Source organism: Triticum aestivum, chromosome 7D (genome assembly GCF_018294505.1).
Source record: "Triticum aestivum cultivar Chinese Spring chromosome 7D, IWGSC CS RefSeq v2.1, whole genome shotgun sequence".
Taxonomy (NCBI): Eukaryota; Viridiplantae; Streptophyta; class Magnoliopsida; order Poales; family Poaceae; genus Triticum; species Triticum aestivum.
The window spans coordinates 594,098,446-594,104,557 of NC_057814.1; the positions used below are offsets into that span (position 1 = coordinate 594,098,446).

Sequence of the window (6,112 nt, forward strand, 5' to 3'; positions counted from 1 at the left end):
CCAATTGGACAATACCTACAATCACTAGTAATTTCATGATGCAACAATATAATGTACATGGAAGAAAAATAAGGATATGCTATACGACATGCATACTGCTAATCCAAGATATAAGTACTACAACAGAATGCCCCAAATATTATTATAAAAATGTTTCATGTTAAGACAACTAATAAGTTTGTACTTCAAATATGGTCGTGCAATGGTTGCGCTCTACATTTTTTCAGATTATTCTTATTGAATAAAATTAATATACAGAAGACCGTCACTACTTTAGATATCACCAGACATGAGTTACTATAGTTTTCTATACATTTGGATACTTCTAACACTGTTAAGAGTGATATGTACCAGAATTCATGGCCGCGATCACCTGAGAAATCTTGATAGAGATTAATGTTCGTGCCGCCTTCAAGACAGAAACTATTAAAGCCGTCGGGGATTTTATTGTTGGTGGCCATTTAAGTTCAGTTCTAAAGGTTACAACAAACTTTGTTCATGATATACTACAACAACCGCGCGCTTGGATGACATCAGAGTATGGACTTTGATTATTTTTCAGCGTCCTTCGATCCTTTATCCTGATTTCCTGAATTTGAAATTTGCATATTTCATACTTCTTCTCTTTGCACTAAAAATTGTAACAACACTGGTGATTGAACAATATTTTCTCTCTTCACCTCAAAATAATTATCTCAAATGCCACACTAAACAACATATTGATTAACTAATGGCGTAAACTGATCACATGATTTCTACTTAAAATACATTATGCTAACATAAATCAAAAGTGCACCCACACCAAAACAAAACACACGACAAGATTGAAAAGTTTACATGATTGGTAAAAACAAACAACATGATGATAAACAACACCACAGTAAACCCATTACATGGTAGCGACACACAAGAACAACAGTGAAAATACATTTGTAATTAAAACTAATATGATAGATAGATTCAGATTGCATAGGATTATGATGGCACACGACTATGGGATCCTGGTGCATATTGCGCACGACCGAGGCTAAACAGCAGGAGAATCAGGGAAATACCACGGCTTGGTGAAATTGTCACCAGTCCCTTCTTTTGGAGTATTATGAGTGACTGGAACGACGAACAGCTTGGGTATCTTGAACACCAGGTGGCGAGACGGAGCCCCTAGGGGTTCTCTTGAGGAGCTTAAGCAGCTTTCCGCCTGCGCCACGATCTGCATCCATCGGATTGGCTGCTGTGGCTGTGGAGCAGGTGCGTGAACGTGTGCCGGCTGCAGGCTGAGACGTGCTCGTGTCGGAAGCGGGATGTGCAGGAACGGGTATGCAGGCACCGGTGGGGTGTCGCTGGCGGCGCTTCAAAGGGGAAGGGAAAGTAAACTACCAGCTTGGGCGGCGGTGGAGGCGGTCCTGTGGGGTCCGGTGGCAATGTAACGACCTGAAAGAGCAGTGCGTCGTGACCATGCCTGCGATGCCTCGGTGCAGTAATCACCTCCTTAACCAATATGGCCGGCGGAGGGTAGGGGAAGTTGAGCTTTGCCATTGTGCCCTTCAGCTCCCTAGCCGGGAGGTCATAGGCGCAAGCGGCGACCTCAGGGGACTGGTACGTCCCCAGCCACAACAACTTCTTCGTCACCGGGTGCTTGATAGCTGAGGTGAACTTGCCCACCCCCCTTCTTTCTCACTCGAGTTAACCTGCTGTTCTCACCCGCCGCTGCGGCTGCCATGGCCTCTACCACACTCGAAGAACGGAGGTGGATGCGCTTTGAGGTGGATGCCTGATGTGTGCAAGACGATGGGGGTTTAATAGCGGGTCTTGCGCAGCCCACCCGTGCGTCGTGTAACGTATGTTTCAGCTTCACTGGAATCACGCCGCGTCACCAGGAACGGGGAGTGGTTATTAACACTGACAGAATATATGTATGTGATGGCGTGCACGTAAAGAACCACGCCTTACAGCTTGCATTGTTCCTTTTCACTTTTGTTTAGTTGTATTTCTCCTAGCTTACACTGTTATACACGTTGTTGCTCACAGCTCTCTTGCTCGGCCGTTTCTATTGTGAGGCGACTGCTTTCCTGATGTGAACCACACTTTGTTGCTCACAGCTCTCTCAGTCGGCCCTTTCTAGATTACGATGCGCTTAGCTGATGTGAATCCACTAAAAAAAACTGATGTCAACCACACTTTTCTGCTGCTTATACATATATTGTGAAGTTTGTCTTTTCTTAAACGAAGGTTGTCTTTTCTTCCATGCATTTCTTTCGAACGTGGTTAAGCATCATCGTTAAGTTAGGAATTTAAGGGTTTAAGGAATTGCAAAATAAAATTAATTAATTTTTCTGACAAGAACACATCTGAAGTCAGATTGTTAGATTAATATTTGGTATTTCTATTTTTATCATGTCCGTAAAGGTATCTCCAAAAAATATTGTATCATTGTAGAGTTTTTCAAGAAAAGAGTCTTTATGGTATCTTCAACGCTATCCCCTAAAACGAACATAATATCGGTCCACAACAGTGATATAGGAGCTGGCCATCCAACCCTATCCATCAAACGTCCGGACACAACTTAAACATTATTTGAACAAACCAGACGATCATTTAAACCTGACCAATTTCATGACATTTTTAACATATTTCAGTTAACAAAAGTGTGCATGACATTTTTTAAACATAAAATGTTAACCTAGTCGAAATCTTCGCTAGCCGTGGAGGCGTCTGTGTTCCATGTCCTGTCTTCTCCATATCTGGCATCTTTGCCGGGCCTAAGTTCCGTGAAGTGAAGCCATGAGTCGCCGGCGAGGAAGAGTAAGACATGGGACACAAACATAAGGTCGATGTGAGGTCCATGATAGACGTGGACGAGCCAGACTCGTGGTTGTTGTGGCCCGATGTGAACCACGGGTGATGCGGAGCTGTCGATGTTCGTGTTCGCGATCGCCTAAGCCACCGCACCCGCCTCCACCATGATTGCATTGCAGCCGGCGCGAGCGCTGTGTGTGGTCTCCTAGAGCGCTCCCTGCTCTACAACGAAGTTTGGGTCCTTCGAGGCCATGGCTGCCGTGGCCTCCTCGCTCGCAAACTCACCGTAGATTTGGCTCTCAGCCAACCGGTGATGCGCGAGGAGGGCAAGATTGTCGTCTTGCTCTTCCCGCGCCAGCCAAAACGCCGAACCTAGCGGCCAACTGCTCCTCCGTCATGACAAAGTTGAAGTGCGGTTGCGCGCATTGACCGACGCGGGTGTGGGCGTCGGTTGATCGTTACGTCGTCGTATCTCACCTCTGGCATACCGGACTCTATCCGTCACACATGACATTGCTGCTAGCCGGCCGCAAGGCTTTGCCAACTCGTGCTTCTGCTTCAGCGAGAGGCTCTCCCACTTCATTCTAGAGGTCACCGTTGTAGAGGTGGTGCACGGAGGAGGAACAAAAATGGATGTGGTGTGGTGTGGATCATGCTATGCGCGGCCATAGTTAAATAACGGGCACTGACCAAACCAAACGTCGAGTTGCTTTAGTGCGGGCACCGGAGTAGTTTTCTCGGCTCTCCGGCCTGTTTAATATGTAAACAGGCAGATAGACGGGGAGTCGGCTTCAATGCGGTAGATAGTCGTCTCCTCGCCCCATCCGGTCAAATATCTCCGGCTTTGAATAGGTGTGGAGACCGGGACATGACGGGGCCGGTGCTCTCAGCCAGCGCTCCCATTCAATACCGGCTCCAGTGACCGGTCGCGTCCCCTCTAGGTTGGCATGAATGCAATGTGGAGAGTGGAGGTTGAGTTGCGCCGGAGATGCACGTGCTCGAGAGATTATTTGGGTGGGACCGGGGTGTCGAACGGGTACGTGGTAGCGGTTGGAAAGCCTGCCATCCCTCCCCTGCTATGCATCTGGTTTGCGGGATTTCACACAAGTGGACGTGTCCTCACATCCATGGGTACATCGTTGGATGGCTTACAGCGCCCAGAGACCTCGGTGCCCTTAGTATTTACAGATAGTCGATACACCAGCCAATACTTGTATTCACATTTTCACTCTTTAATCCATCCCAACGATAGATATCTGCCGTCAGTTCGAGTTAATATTCCATACCACATGAATAAGATGGCTTGCTAATGACATGAGTTTGTCTAAGATGCATGACTTCGATAAGCACATGTCTAATTATGATGTGGCAAACATGCATGACTTGGTGAGGTGGCTGAGTGCACGTTGTAAGAGTTAAGGGTTGTGGATGTGATGCATGACTGAAAAATAGTGCTAGTGAACGCTGACATGACACACTTGCTGAGGTAGAAGACTTTTTAAGAATATTTTGCTTGTAGTGGGGATGAACTTTTTAAGAGTATAAGATTTAGGAAGATAAAAAAATTGTGATTTTTTTCTCAAAGGTAATAGATTATTACCATGTTTTCTTTTCGATGACACTCACAAAGAGTCGCTCGCACATGGGAGGGCACCATCTTTACTGTGCTCAAACTTTGAAATGATTAACTTTTTTTTTATGATTTCCTCGATGTTCTCATCATGGGCTAGGAAACAATACCATTTTTGTGTTGAATTAAATATAACAATTATTGAAAAGAATTTAATTATGCCATTTTTAGGATCAAGATTTGGTAATTTTATTTGTATGAGCCATATTGGTAAACACTTCCTAGAAGATGAACAAATAACATTGTGCAATAGTACAATATTAAAAGGCTAAATCACATTGTACTCATTAATTTAAGAAGCACCCTCTAAGGTATTCAGTTTGTTTGCCACATCAAGAAGCCATAACATACAATAGTACTTGTGAAAAAAAAACCAGAACACTTCCTAGACAATACATATCAAAAATAAAATAAAATATTACAATTAATATGGGTATAAATAATATTTTCTTACTGCTTCGTCAAGTTATAGAGAAAAAACAACATCTTCCATAACATCCCCGTAAATAATGATGGAGAATTGAAGCATTATTCCACTGTGTAGATCAAACATAAACAACTGCCATGAACCTGCAAAAAGGTTATGAACTATAAATGGAGGATGGTTCAAAAAGGATCTTGATCAATTTTTTAAATCACAAAGTTTTTGGTCAATCCTTTCGAATCAATTAACTCATTACTCCTATAAAGGATGCTGGAATGCCCCCCCTTCCTGGGCTATTCGAGGGCGAAGAGAGGCTCTTGACCGTCCGTTGCCAATTGGCTTGCACCCGGTTTGCCCGATCTGCCCGGACGGCTCGCACTCGGGCGACCTAGCTGGAAGGTCGATGATGGGTGGCTGGAGGGTGAGCGATCACTATAGTCAGCGCGTATCCGTGAGTGTGGAACGAGTGTGCGTGATCTCTACAGTCGAGCGAAGAAAGCCTCCCAGCCGTCTGTTGCCTGGTGGACTGCGGCAGGAGGCTCTCACGGGCGAGGCGAGCTGTCCGATCTGACCGCACAGATCGCACCTAGGTGACCCAGCTGGAAGGTTGATGACGGGCGGACCCAGGGCGCGCGATCGTTACCGTCAGCGCATGTCCATGATGGGTGGACTGCGGGCGCATGATCGCTACAGTCGGTTCGTGTACATGACGGGTGTACTGAGACCGTTATTCGACGGACTTTGGCGTGGACGGCTTGGACACATACGCCCCGCCTGGACGGTCCGTGGCAAGTGGACCACAAGCGCATGCCTAAGGCCACTGTCATGCGACATCTCGTGTCGCGCCCACGCGCGCGCGTGACGGCCTTGCCAGATCCTCTTGTCGGTGCTTTGCCCCTGCTTGCTAGTTTAGTTGCTACAGCCGAGACGTGCAGTGTGCTCGCTTGTGCCAGGTCGTGTGACGCCCAAGTCCTCCGCGTCTATCGACGTGTCCCGCTCGGTGGACCACGGGCTCTGTCGGGGCCACGTCGTGTGGCGGCTTGCGTCACGCTCACACGTAACAAGGTAACTGCACCCGCATGTCGTCATCTTCGCCTCCACCAGGCTCGTTCGATCGCTACAGCTGGGGCGTGCGACGTGCCATTTGCGCCAGCTCACTTGATGCTTACGCTCGCTGCTCCAACGGTTGGGTTGGACTAGCCGGGCCAGGTAGGTCGCACCAGGCGGTCTCATGCGGGTGTATGCCCAGTCACCCCTCGCGC

The 6,112-nt window shown here is 47.1% G+C and overlaps 1 pseudogene; it reads right to left on the bottom strand.

The window, feature by feature from the left end:
* Nucleotides 1-1,027: 1,027 nt before the first annotated feature.
* On the bottom strand, nucleotides 1,028-1,720 carry LOC123168558 (uncharacterized; annotated as a pseudogene).
* Between the last annotated feature and the right edge of the window lie 4,392 nt (nucleotides 1,721-6,112).